Source organism: Mauremys reevesii, linkage group 15 (genome assembly GCF_016161935.1).
Source record: "Mauremys reevesii isolate NIE-2019 linkage group 15, ASM1616193v1, whole genome shotgun sequence".
In the NCBI taxonomy this organism is placed as follows: Eukaryota; Metazoa; Chordata; order Testudines; family Geoemydidae; genus Mauremys; species Mauremys reevesii.
Window position 1 is genome coordinate 41055691 of NC_052637.1, and position 14205 is coordinate 41069895.

At 47.4% G+C, this 14205-nt stretch overlaps 1 long non-coding RNA gene across 1 annotated transcript in view; it reads right to left on the reverse strand.

Moving 5' to 3' along the window:
• Positions 1-8185, reverse strand: part of LOC120384081 — a 106776-nt gene extending 98591 nt beyond the window's left edge. The window contains exon 1 of the long non-coding RNA XR_005588620.1: positions 7571-8185. This is a non-coding gene — a long non-coding RNA (uncharacterized LOC120384081). The remainder of the gene's footprint in view (positions 1-7570) is intronic.
• Positions 8186-14205: the final 6020 nt, after the last annotated feature.

Here is a 14205-nt window from a genome sequence, read left to right on the forward strand (position 1 = left end):
TCTGGCACCATTCATCAAAAAGATGGTCAACGAAGTTTGGCTGAAGTGCAAAGTGCTTGCACTCCAACATATGGATTGATACTGGGCCAACATATGGATTGATACTACCTTCGGAAACCAAAGCGTGTTTTCAGGTCTTTTCACAGTGACTGGTGTGGCCCAGTCAAAAAAAGAGGGAAGGGTCTCATTTCATCATTCTACGCAGCGGAGAAGATTTTGGCTGGGACCAGGAGAGGAAAGAGGAAGAGAGAATTAACCAAGCTCATATTTTAAACACAGAAAAAAGAGTGGATAAAATAAAGAACTGGTGTGACATATCCACAAGACGATTTGTTTCCAAGAGATTTAAGAAACAAGATACTTCTCCAATTTGTCCACTATTGAAAAAGACAGATTGCACACAAGAACGTCAAGTATCTTAATTAAGATGTCTTAAGGAGGGGAGTAAGATAAAATGAACCACTAAATCTAGAGCCAAATGTAATGCCTAATGGTTAGAAGTACAGGACTGGGAATCAGGGGGGCTTAGTTCTGGGACTGATACTGACCCATTATGCAACCTTGGACATGTTACAACCTTCTTCTATGCCTCGTGCTCCCCATAAGTAGAATGGGAATAATTATGACCCCTCTCACTGGCAGATTGAGAGGCTCAATTCATTACAGCACTTCGATTCCTCACCACAGCAATGTTTAATTGCCATTGTATGCACTTAATAGTTAGCAAAGAGCATGAGAGTGTTCTCAGCCTCCTCCATTCTTGGTGTGCACATCTGATCCTCTGGTGGAAGGGGCAACTTATCTCATAGGCGTCAAGTGCTCCAGCAAGAATTCATACCCAGGGGTCTGTATGGCCAGCATAGCACACAGACAGATAGGAGCTTTATAAGGACAATCACCAAGCATCTGCATTCATGCATACAGAAGCAGTACAAACAAAAGGATAACGTTGGACATCAAACACTCCTAGCCTCGTTAGGCAAAAACCTGAGCCTACTGAGGCCCGGGTACCAGAAACATGCTCCATTATACTGCCATGGGACAAAAGATCCTCAGTTGACAAACCACTGCTGAAGACATTCTGCTCCTAGATATAGGACTCTTGGGACCATCAGCAAGAGCTCAAGCTGACTGGAGAAGCCATTATGGGGCACTCATCCACACTGGGATCTCAGTGTGGGAACCTCCAACCCAGAAGTGGCATCCCTATCGTCTGATCCAATCCAGAACCATTATTAGCGGTCCACAGCAGCACTTATAGGCTTCATTTAAAACCATCAGCTGCTAGAATCAAGCACTACGTAAAAGTCACGTAAGAAACGTTCCACCCTCAATTATGCACTGGTACCTTCTTCTGAAGTCAGCCAATGTGGCATGCATTGGAGGACAGAGATGGATTTACCATGCGTCCACAAGCAGCAAATTTTGATGGAGCCGAGGGACAAAGTCAAGAGGAGAACCATCAAAGGAGAGAAGTTCTGGATCAGCCTTCCAAGGGGGAATAACAGGGGGAAAAAAAATTAATTTGTTTCAGGACTGAGCTTGATAATTTTATGGAGGGGATAAGTCTGATGAGGTGGCCTCCAATGGCCTACAGCCCATCCGTGACTGCTGTTAGAAAATATCTTCAATGGCCAGAGATGGGACGGGCTTGGAGTTACTACAGAGAATTCTTTCCCAGGTGTCTGGCTGGCGGGTCTTGCTCAGGGTCTAACTGAACGCCACAACTGACGTTAGAAAAGAACTTTCCCCTAGGTCACATTGGCAGAGACCTGTGGGGTTTTCACCTCTCTGCAGCGTGGGGAATGGATCACTCGCTAGTTTGAACTAAAGTAGAGGGTGGGGATACTCTGTAACTTGAAGTCTTTAAATCAGGATCTGAGGACTTCAGTAACTCAGCTAGAGGTGATGGGCCCACTATAGGAGTGAGTGGGTGACTGAGGTTCTGTAGCCTATGATGTGCAGGAGGTCAGACTAGATAATCATGATAGTCCCTTCTGGTCTTAAAGTCTATGAACTCCCATTTCTTGAGGCTCCAGAGCCATGTGGATAAAGTAGGAGACAGGGCCATATTGAACATTGAATCCATCTCCTCGGACAAATAAAGCAACTTGCTGTAAACCCTAATCCTGCGTTAAGAGCTTTCATCCAAAAGGAACGGTATTTAGTAAGGAGTTATAAGAGGTAATAAAACAATGTTTTCACACGGGGTTTACACAAACATGGGGGACTGTGTTAGCATTTGTCCCTTCGTTTTTAAATACATCTGTCTGCTGAAATAAGCGGTTTTAAACCAGGCTCACCTTTGTAGTACAATTCTAGCTTTCGCGTTGGCCTTGGGAACTGGCAAGACATTAGACTTTTCTCTGTCTTTGTTGCTTTGCTTTTCTACTCAAAAGTTTAGACAAATACTCAAGCTGCATTGTGCATCTGGCATTATCCCCCTATTGTCCAGTGGAGAATGGGGTGGGCGGCGGGGGAGATGAGCCTGAAGTCAAGAAGTTTAACAGCCCAAAACTCAAGAGCATTCCAAGCCATTCAAAAGAGAGGACCCCCTCCACCATCTAGGAAATGCTGGTTCCAGCTACTGCCACAGTTCAGAACCAATCACTATTTTTAATAATACACATGAGCAATGAGAAGTGGTGCTGCTAGATTAGTTATGTTTCTGATCCAACTAATCAAAAGGAAACGTAGACTAGCTTTTCCTGATGTAGGCTGTATTTCAGAGTATGGCAAGACGACGTCAATCATTTTGTTGCTTGAAGAATATCAGAAGAAAATGCACCCTCAAAAGAGCATTAACATCTCAGATGGGAGCCTTTGAGATACATCTGGCATCAGTGATTTGCCAGCTTTGGGTAGCAGGGGGAGGGAGGAGGAGAGGGAGTTCCATTCCATGACTCAGGACGTCTCCAGTTTTATTTGTATTGCAGTACTGCCTGCACGTCCCATCTGAAACCCACTGTGCTGGGTGCAGTACGTGCACATAGTGGAGACAATCCATGCCCTGACATCTACAATAGGCAAGACAGAGGATGATCATCTCCCTTTAACAGATGGGGAGCCGACTCAGAGAGAGAGATTTGCTCTAGGTCATGCAGAGAGGCAGTAGCAGATCCAGGAACTGATCTCCGATCTCCTGAGCCCCAAATGAATGATGTAACCATATGACACCCCCCATCCCCCACCACTTCTGCAGCAAGAGATTTAAACCACTGCTGATACTCAGCTCAGTAGCACCAAAGGCTTGGGGCAGGATTGTAGTTGTGCAGCTACTGACAGGTCAGCTGTCTTGTTAGTCTTCGCTGAATGGCTGAGATTTGAGAATTGCTTTGCCCATTCCTTCAGTTGGAGTTTCTTGATTTGGCACTAAATAGCCCGATTTCATTTTCGGTTTACCAGGGCCGAGTCTATACTAGGAAACTTCCCAGCTGTTCACCACCACCAATGGAAACGGTAGCTCAGACAGGACTCCGGAGTAGGGGTCATTGGGTTTCATTGCAACTGTGTCATCCATGTCCCATCGGCACTGCAGCCCCTGCTATTGCTAACACCAGTGGCTAGGAACATTCGCTAGTGTAGACAAGCCCTAGTGCCCAAGTCACTGTTCCAGAGACCACGAGAAACCCAACAAGATTTCATTTTTAAACATTCAAGGTTGGCCCATGACTAGTCTGGAGACCGGCATTCACAGATGAGTAGGTCGGGCTTCTGCACCCCAGTTCCCCCAGCCTGTAAGATGGGGGTCGCTCCCCCCCAGTAGCTCAAAAGAGGCACTGTTGATTTCCCCCAGAATCTCTTGGGAGATTGCTTGGGCAAGTGGAGCACAATATGGAGACGCAATGCTGCTGTGTTGCAGCAGTAAGAGGGCAGGGATGTACAGGAGCATCACATGTCCCATGCAAGCTGCAGAGCCCAGCTTCATGGGGGCCCTCCTACCGATGGTTCATAGACAAGCAGGGAGATGGTGAGTGACCCAGGTTAGGTTGGGGGGGGGGGGGCGGGGGAGGGGAGAATGCAGAGCTGCATACAGAGCCGCTAGGCCAAACCTTCCCCAAAACACAGAAAGAGGAGAAAAACAGCAGGTCACATTAGCTCCTCTCCCACACACCTGCTGTGGCACAACTTATCGGCAGCTGCTGCAGGCCAGGCTGGGGATTTTACTCCTTAGCCCTGTGTGTTTCTCCCTGTTGGAGGATTCTACAAGAGGTTGCCAGTGTGCAAAGAGATCAGACTCCCCCTTGAGAGCTTCGCCAGGGAGAACACATGATCACAGCGCTTGGTCCCCCTACTCAAAGAAAGCCCTGGGTATAATTCTACCAACCCAACCACTACCTGCCCTACCTCTTGTGAGCTATCAGGAAGGTATCCTATTGGAAAGGACAGTGGGGCATAGTTCTCTTCCCTCTGCCCCCATCAGCACATATACACCAAGAGAGACGGCAGTTAATACAACTGCCAAAGCCTCTCTGTGCTCAGTGAATGTTGCATTTCTGTGTCCACTTCACAATCTGCCCGTTGTCCAGGACTCATTTCACCCACCACTGAAACGCAGCCACCTTGAGATTGGAACATGGTCACAATTTAAACAGCACACAGCAGGTGGAGAGTATCTCATGCCATCGACATGACAAGGGAAGTTTGAGGTTGGCAGATCGTTAGGACTTGGGATACACTTACTCTGAAGGGGCATCAACAGAAGCCTGTCTGGAGCCACGTGGTTTTACTTCCTGTATTAATTTGAGTGAGCGCGAGAAGCAATATTAGTCCGTTTTTCAGCTATGCTGTTACATGGCCTACAAGAGAGTAACATGCAAAGTACTGCAATAAACATTTTACATCCTACAATAACTTCCATGCAAGGATCTCAGATGTACTCTGCAAACACTGGACCAAAATTAGTCACTAGTATAACGGTGTTCAAGGTAGTGCTGAATTAACCCCAGGGAGAGATATGACTAATTAAGCTTGTGAAGTAAATTCCCTCCACACATTTTTACAAGTAAGAACAACTGATGCACTGAGAGGTTAAGTGACTTGACTGAGGGCACAGAACAAGCCAGCAAGAAGCCAAAGGAGTCCTGACTCCCAGTCCCCTGCTCCAACCACTAAGCTGGAATCTCTCCCTTCATAGCCTCCATTTCACTAGGATATCTTCCTCCCAAAGGCCTTGCATTACCACATCCCAAGCTTTCCCTTCCTGTCACCTCTGGTGTCCCCACTGCCACTGTCTGGTTACAAAAAGAAAGATTGTTCGCTTATCTTGCGGAGACATTTTAATAGGGGCACTTTCTCAAGTCTCAAGACCTTAGGAGGGACATACTCCTCACAGTGAAAAGCAACCATAATAATGTGTGGGAAATAAAAGTGCGTCTTGTTTATGTCAAAGTAACCAAATCTCTCTTTTCCAAACTAGCATCACTGACTCTCCACAGAAAGCAGCAGCTAGCACTTTAGAAGAGACGGTGTTGTCCTCAGTGATATGGCCAAATGAGCAGACAGCACGAATTTTCTTGTGTGTTATTGGTTGCAGGTCTAGACTGGTGTGGTCTTTTTGTTGTAGGAAGCAAAATAAGGGAGTCATTCATATTTTTCCAAAATTCTCACAAAAGTACGCTTGTGCATCAGAGATGCTTGCATAATCAGCCTCAATCAAGTGTTCCTCTGAATCGGTGGGAGCAAGGGAGTCTCATGCCAGCCATACATCAAACACTGCTCATGTCCTCTGCAAGATATCACTGCTAGGAGAAATTAAACACACAGAACCAGGGCCAGCTCAGGGCAGGAAAAAAAAAAACCTAATCTATATTACTGTCAATCCATACTCACCCCTATAAGGTCAAGAGTCACAAAGAAATGCAGTATTTTCACTCCTTTTTTGCCCTCCCTACCACTCTTAACATGGGATGACAAGTCACATGCCTGCGGCATTTTATAAATTGGATCTTCGACTCTATTCATACTACCGGCAAAGTGTTTAAAATAAATCTTTAGTTTCTTGGAATGGGTCAAAGCATACATAACACCGACATTTCTCAGGAGGATAAAATATGCAAGTTCTAAAGAACAGCAAATATTTCCTATATAGAAAGAAACAGTCTTTTTTTTTTTCCCCATTTTAAGTCTCTCCAAGCTGCAAGCTGTGTTTATACCAACTCCCCATATGCCCTCCCTTTTTAAAACATCCAATATCACCGTCAAGCTCAAAATACTTCAAATACAGTTCACGTATTCATTGAAACGGGCTTTAAGTGACAGGTTAAAACCATTTCCAATGAGTGGTACAAAAGGCTGTGTTGTGAAGACCGTGTGATCAAATAAAAACAGGGTCCTGTTACAAATATAGGAGAGGATCAGATTGCAAAAAACCAAGGGGTCAGGTCACTTAAACTGCCTTTGCCTCTGGTGGATGTTAAGAAGGTGAATCATTAGAAAGCATTCTAATCAGCAGAGCCTTCCGAGCTCCTGGCCCACCCTAGCTGCAGGGTGTATGAAGGCATATCCAAGTGGGAAAGACAGCTGAGCAAAGTCACCCAGAAGGATGTAGGGCCAGAATGGAAACAAAGACTTATTCTATAGGGGAGACGCCTAAAGCAACCATTAGACCTGTTTATAGTGCCCTGAAAGTAAAGGACCTGGTGTTAAATTACAGGCCAGGGTTACTCTGTGCCTCCAGGGACAGATCTCAAAGGCACAAGATCAAATTAAAACACCTTGCTGGAAAGACAAACCATTGTATCTGTTTTTTCCAGAGAGACCCGCTCGCACCAATGTACTTGTGATCAGACACCCACACAGAGCGAATGTGGGGCCTGGAAATGCTGCACTTCCATGGCATGTGTTGGAGAAGACCAGGACACCACCACAAACCGAGGCGCGCTGGTGTTCTAGCTCGCTGTGCCTAACTCAGGGAAATAGGTTATTACCCCATAGATTCTACCAAACAAACAAACCCCAAAACAAAAACACCCCCCCCCCCAAATTTGGTTTAGTTTTTTGTTTTAATTCCTTTCCTAAAACCAGTTGATCATTTCCTCCGTTTCGGCGTTTCCAGACAACACTTTAAATTACAGCCTCAACCTGAAGCCTCATGTAACCCCCCGCCGGCCCCATGCGCTGGGAGGTTACTCCGTTTCACCGGCCTGCTGTTGCGGGTAGGCGCTATTTCCTCACCAATCTAGCCAGCAAAGTAACGGATCTGGGGAAGAGCCACTAAAGAGACAAGTGCAACAGACACCTTCATAGGTCGATTTTCCTTTCCATCCATGGGGCAAAGTAGCAGGTTACGGTGCCCATATAAGCTACCCACTGATTTGTTTTCTCTTTACAAGAATAAAAGTTGTTCATGCCAGTTTAAAAAACAAACAAACAAACAGGGGAGAGCTGTTCTTCAAATGCATTAAAATCCACCCTTCCTTTAGGGTTAAAGCATGGGGTGGGGGGAAATGGTCTATGTGGAAAGAATCTGACTATATCCAACTCCAGTGCGCCCCACCTGTTACCATTTCACCAGGTCGCTCCTAAAACGTTTCCCCAAAGCATCTGGGTCACCAGGAAAGCCACTTACCTTCAATTCACCAATCAGGGTGGTGACCAATTCAGATGAACGGGTGAGCGTATATTCCACACAAAGGGACCCAAAAACACATCACCAAAAATGCAGGAGGAGGAAGAGAGAGAGATATTCCGTTTGGGAACGGGTCCTCCGGCAGCAGCAGAGCGGAGCATTCCCCGGGCAGCATAAAACATCCCGATCTGTTCGGGGAGCCCACCCCACGCGCCCCGGATTTGGAGCGACTCCTTTTCCGAGCAGCGGGGCGCAGAAAAAGCAAGAACTCCTCCAGCTCGGACAAGCCTCCTTGTGCGCGGCTAGAGCCGAGCCGAGCCCAGCGGGTTTATTTCCAAAGCACGGCGGGCGGGAGCTGCGTCTCTCCGGCTGCAGGGGGGACGCTTGGCGCTCCGGAGACCGGGAGAAGGACCTGCCCGCTGGCAAACCAGCGCATCCAGCCGCGGCAGGGGCGCAGCGAGATCTCTCCCCCCACGGCACCTCTGGGTCCAGCCGCAAAGGGACCCCAGCCCTGCACGATTCTCTCCCCCGGCAGCTGGGGAGCAGCGGGCAAAGCTGGGGAGCCCCCCTCCAGCCGCTGGCTTGATACTAATCGCCGCTGCGCCTCCAGCAGCTGCGCCCCTGCTGCCAATGCCCCGTCCTGCGCCTGCCATGCCGCCCTTATATACCCCCTTGCGGCCAGCCCGGCTGGGAGGGGAGCGCGCGGCACCCTGGGAGTTGTAGTTCTAGCTCTATTCACCCCCCCCCACACACACACACACCCGCAGCAGCGTTTGCAGCAGCGCATGGGAGGCGGCTCCAAGCGCCGGGTGCCTCTTGCAGGCAGCCGCCGGGCCGAGCTGGAGCGGGGGAGGCGCCGCAATGGAAGGATGAGGAGGAAAAACCTTTTGGCTCCACCAGGAATTTTCTAGCCTCCGCTGGGATTCTTTTCCCCCAGGGCTTGATTTGTGCCAGGGGCAAATTCGAAGCGCAGGGCTGGACTCGGGGGAGAGAGGAATCTTCCACATCTGGCCAGCTGCTCAACAGCCACCGCTGCCTGGGTGCATAGGGTGCCCCTCGGCCCTGGGGAGAGGATGGGAGGGTAGGCATTGCACCAGCTGCTCAGCTGCAGCTTGCCTAGGTAAGGCCTGACCTCTGCATGCTAGCAGGCATCCCCCAGAAAGCACACCCCATCTGCCTGCCACCTTCTCCAAAGCCTGCTACTCCCTTGCTGGGCGGCACAGGGTTCGCCTGGCAGGGGGTTCTCCAGCTATGTAAAGGCAGGACTTATCCCCTAATGCACCCCAGCGGGCTGCCTCAATGAAATGGCAAGAAGAGTTCAATGACAAGGCTGCAGGGGTGCCGGCGGAGGAGCTGGGGGGGGGGCAGGTTTTGAGAGCCCAACACTGCTGTGGAAATCAGAGCTGCCCAGAGGATTCAGAGGGCCTGGGGCAAAGCAATTTCGGGGGCCCTTTCCATAAGAAAAAAATGCAATACTATAGAACACTATATTCTCATGGGGGCCCCTGCAGGGCCTGGGGCAAATTGCCCCACTTGCCCCCGCCCCCAGGCAGCCCTGGTGGAAATACTTCCTTTCCCTGAATTGCTTTGAGATCAGATAGATTTATTTAAGAAACCACAGCTGAACTGCTGCACAAATTGCATTGCTGTGCTTGCATTGGCTGAGATTTGAAGGAGAGAGTGGGTCATTTTTATGGTACGTTAAAGGGAAAAGAACTTTCTATGTTTCAGCCTTTGGGTGGGAATTAAACTCTATTTGAAGTGAGGAAGTAAGGACTAGTGGTTAAAGCATATTACAGGGAGTCAGGAGCAGAAGGGTTCTAGTCCTTGTCTCTGCCACAAACTTCCAGTAGGAACTTGGGCAAGTCAGTTATCCTTTCTGTGCCTCAGTTTCCTCCTCTAGTACAATGGCAATAATGGTATTTAGCTCCATGTTTCGCTTTGCTCCTGCGGGCTGACCCATGGGGAATGCTCATGTGAGTAAAGTGGAGTATGTACATCAGTCGTCGCAGAATCGGGGCCTCACACTTCAAAGTATTTTGTATTTATCAAAAATTCTATAGCTCATTAACAAACCATTATAATAAAAGCCCTCACGCAAGGGGGAAAGCTGAGGGCCTTGTATTGCTGTGCTCAAGCTGTAAAAGATGGGGGCTTTTTTCCTCCCCTTCTTTTTCTTGCAGCTCAGTCCAGTTGTGAATTTCACTCTGCAGCAGCTGGCTCCATCGTGAATAGACACTTGCTTCGCTGGGTTTCTGGGGGCTGAATCACCAGCCAGTGAATAAGCTGCTTGTTCCTCTTACCTCGTGTTTTGAGCCCTACTTGGCACCAGGTTCTCTTTCTTGTAGGAATCATTTAACATTCCTAGTACATAAGAAGTGACACCTTCCAAAATATAGACTGGAAGTGATGGGGGTTTCAACCAGCAAACGACGTGCATGTGCGTGGGGCAGGAACCCTTAGGAGCACCTGTTTAGCTGGGAAAGTAACAGCAACAGCTCCAGCCGTGACAGATGATAATTGGGAATTTAGAGCACTGAGGGAGGGTGTGACACGCTGAGAACGCTGCTTGCAGTCACTCACTTGCCTGAGTGTGATTAACTTTTTTTTTTTACACTTGCAGTTCAAGCTATAGCCTTGTATCAGATCCGATGAGCAGATAGTGGCTGTCAGCTACGTGGTAGCAAAGCACAACATTCTTTTGTGGCTAATGTGCTGACTGACCACGTGCAGAATAGCAAAATGCTCCAAGATCAAATGTGCACAAAATTACATGGGGGCAGGGTCTGGCTTTTGGGCTCTGTTTGTACAGCACCTAGCACACTAGGGCTCCTGATCCATGACTAGAGCTCCTAGAAGCAACAGTATTACAAATAAACAATAACAATAATTAATACGAGCACTGCCCTCCTGTATGCCCACAGCAATTGGAGCTGGAGAAATCATTCTTCACTTGCTCTCCTAGAACAGTGGTAAAACAGAACTGTGAAACACTTGCCCTGAAGTGCTGCTTTTCAGCAGCAGACGACTACTACTATTACAATACCTCACTCTCCATAGCACATTTCACCAGTAGGTCTTAAAGCACTTTACAAAGGAGGGAAGCACCATTATACTTATTTTACAGCAGGGGAAATTGCAACACAGAGGTAAAGGCCTGGATCCACAAAGGGACTTGCGTAGACTCCAAGGACAGAAAGGACCGCTGTGATCATCTAGTCGGACCTCCCGCATAACGCAGGACAGAGAGCTGCCCCAAAATAATTCCTAGAGCAGATCTTTTACATCAAACCTCGATTTAAAAATTGCCAGTGATGGAGAATCCACCATAACCCTTGGTAAATTGTTCCACTAGCCCTCACCATCAAAAACGTGCACCCTATTTCCAGTCGGAACTTGGCTAGCTTCACTTTCCAGCCATCGGATCACGGTATACCCTTCTCAGCTCAGCTGAAGAGCCCATTATCAAATATTTGTTCCCCGTATAGCTACTTAATCATACAGACTGAAGCAAGTCACACACACCCCTTCTCTCTGTTGAGCTAAACAGACTGAGCTCCTTGAGTCTATGGTTTCTAATCTTTTAATCCGTCTCATGGCTCTTCTCTGAACCCTCTCCAATTTATCCACATCCTTCCTGAATGGCGGACACCAGAACTGGACACAGGATTCCGGCAGCGGTTGCACCAGTGCCAAATACAGAGGTAGAATAACCTCTCTACTCCCTCTCGATATCCCCATTTATATATTCAAGGATCACCGTAGCCCTTTTGGCCACAGTAACACACTGGGAGCTCACATTCAGCTGATTATCCATCATGACAAGGACAAGTGCAGAGTCCTGCACTTAGGATGGAAGAATCCCATTCACTGTTACAGACTAGGGATCGAGGGGCTAGGCAGCAGTTCTGCAGAAAAGGACCTAGGGGTTACAGTGGATGAGAAGCTGGATATGAGTCAACAGTGTGCCCTTGTTGCCAAGAAGGCTAACGGCATTTTGGGCTGTATAAGTAGGGGCATTGCCAGCAGATCGAGGGATGTGATCATTCCCCTTTATTCGACATTGGTGAGACCTCATCTGGAGTACTGTGTCCAGTTTTGGGCCCCACACTACAAGAAGGATGTGGAAAAATTGGAAAGAGTCCAGCGGAGGGCAACAAAAATGATTAGGGGGCTGGAGCACATGACTTATGAGGAGAGGCTGAGGGAACTGGGATTGTTTAGTCTGCAGAAGAGAAGAATGAGGTGGGATTTGATAGCTGCTTTCAACTACCTGAAAGGGGGTTCCAAAGAGGATGGATCTAGACTGTTTCAGTGGTGGTAGATGATAGAACAAGGAGTAATGGTCTCAAGTTGCAGTGGAGGAGGTTTAGGTTGGATATTAGGAAAAACTTTTTCACTCAGAGTGGTGAAACACTGGAATGGGTTACCTAGGGAGGTGGTGGAATCTCCTTCCTTAGAGGCTTTTAAGGTCAGGCTTGACAAAGCCCTGGCTGGGATGATTTAGTTGGGAATTGGTCCTGCTTTGCGCAGGGGGTTGGACTAGATGACCTCCTGAGGTCCCTTCCAACCCTGATATTCTATGATTCTATGACTCCCAAAGCTTTTTCAGGGTCACCGCTTCCCAGGAGAGTCCCCCATCATTAGGGATTGTGAAGCTGAGTGTTGCAATGCCCAACTCTTACGGACCTTGGAAAATCACTGGCACTCACAAAGCCTGGGTTAGCAGCTAGATTCCTATACAATGAATGGGAACCGATGGACACCTGAGAATGGAATCCAAAAGAGCCGCATGCTGAGGGGGGGAGGAGGGCAACGAGAGGAGTATGACCTAAACCGTGCCCTTCTCACAGATTTAGGTGCCTACCTGAAAATGCCAATTTGTCAAAACAGACACTTTTTGCAGGACTGTATTGTGACAAAACGTTTATTGCATGGACCGAGAGAGAGACCGAGCCCTACGGACACTAGAATAGCCAAGTGATCATGGATCTCACCTGGAACGTACCTGATTTGGAGCAGGATCTTGAACCTACGAAGTGACTGCCCTAAGCAATGGTCTGTTCTGGAGTCTCTCTCTCTCTTTCACAAAATTAGAGAGAAAGGTGGGTCTCAGTTTCATCCTGATATAGAATGGGGACAATTTTGAGATTTCAATATTTTTTTTGTACCACAGGAAAGGTGAACCATTTTCTGCCCAGCTCTAGCAAGTGCCTTTATACTAGTGTAGCTACACATCTATAGAAGTGTGTTTTTTACCCACGAAAGCTTATGCCCAAATAAATCTGTTAGTCTTGAAGGTGCCACCGGACTCCTCGTTGTTTTTGTGGATACAAACTAACATGGCTACCCTGATACCTGCATCCAGAGTAGGGGCTGGAACTGTTTTACTGTACTATATATGTTTCTAAACCCATAAAAGCTACAGCAGTACAAAAACTGTGTTTACAGCAGGCCTAAGGAAACACACAAGCAATTTTTTCTCCCCCCCAAAATAAATACAAATCTTTTGGGGTCTTTTTCATCCATCATAAAGTAAAAAATAAAGAAGGATGTATGCTCAAGTTTTTCTTTGTCCAGCTGCTGTTTGCCTTTAAAGAGGAAAAGTCTGCAATGCCACAAAATCTTACAACTTCACTTCAGTAGGGATTGTTTAAAAAAAACAGACTGAAACCAGAGAAGACTACAATGACACAAAAGAATAGCATTCACTGAAATGTTACTGTGACGTCAATATGATTTTTAAAATCTCTCTCTTCCCCTCTCACAGAACTAAAGGGTCTGATAAACCAAGGTGTGAGATTTTGACTTGCACAAGAACCTGGAGTGGAACTGGGGAAAACCCAGCCCTGGTTTTGCAAGAGGCTGATATGACTCAAGGGGTTTTCAAAGCAGTTGATTCCTGCTGCTGTACCTGGGCTGCAATCTGTGGTGTCACTTCCAGGTAACTGATCATTCAAACGTGTAGCGAGAGTTGGAAAGTTTGGCTTTGCGTGACTAGAGCTCTGGCTGGGAACACAAAGACATTGTTTTAAAGTGATCGTCTCCTCCCCTTTCCTAACTTCCTTGTAACAGGACAGCATTCCTGTCTCACATTCCTTAACCGCTGCTGAGCTGGGGAGGGGAAATGGAGAGAGAGACAGAGGAAGAAAGCAAAATGTGTTAATTAGTGAAGTCGCCTGAGTGTTTGTGGGATGATGGTGGGTGGTGTGGGAGGGAGAGACCAAAACTGCCAATAAAGCAAGATAAAGTATGTATGAATCAGATAATAAGGCCAATTAAAGAAAAGCCTGTAGGCTTGAGAATATGTCAACCAGATGTTTCCAAGACAGAGAAAATCAGTGGTTTCCCCACAGGCCCATCAGAGCACTTAAAAGCCTCCTTTATGCTCCAGGAGCTGGAACTCCAAGTTCTCATTTGAAAAGGAGATGATGCAATTCACTCCAAGGTCTGCTAGGTGTAAATCAAAGGTAATCTCACAAAACTGGATGTTGTCTGATCTAGAGGCTCTTATGATGGAAAGAGGTCAGAGTAAATGGAAGAGACTTAGGAGTTTAAAAGAGTCGGTCGGAAAGGTCTCTTGGTGGCAAGTGGGGCTCTGAAAGCTATCATTGCCCGCACTCTTTGTCTGTCAC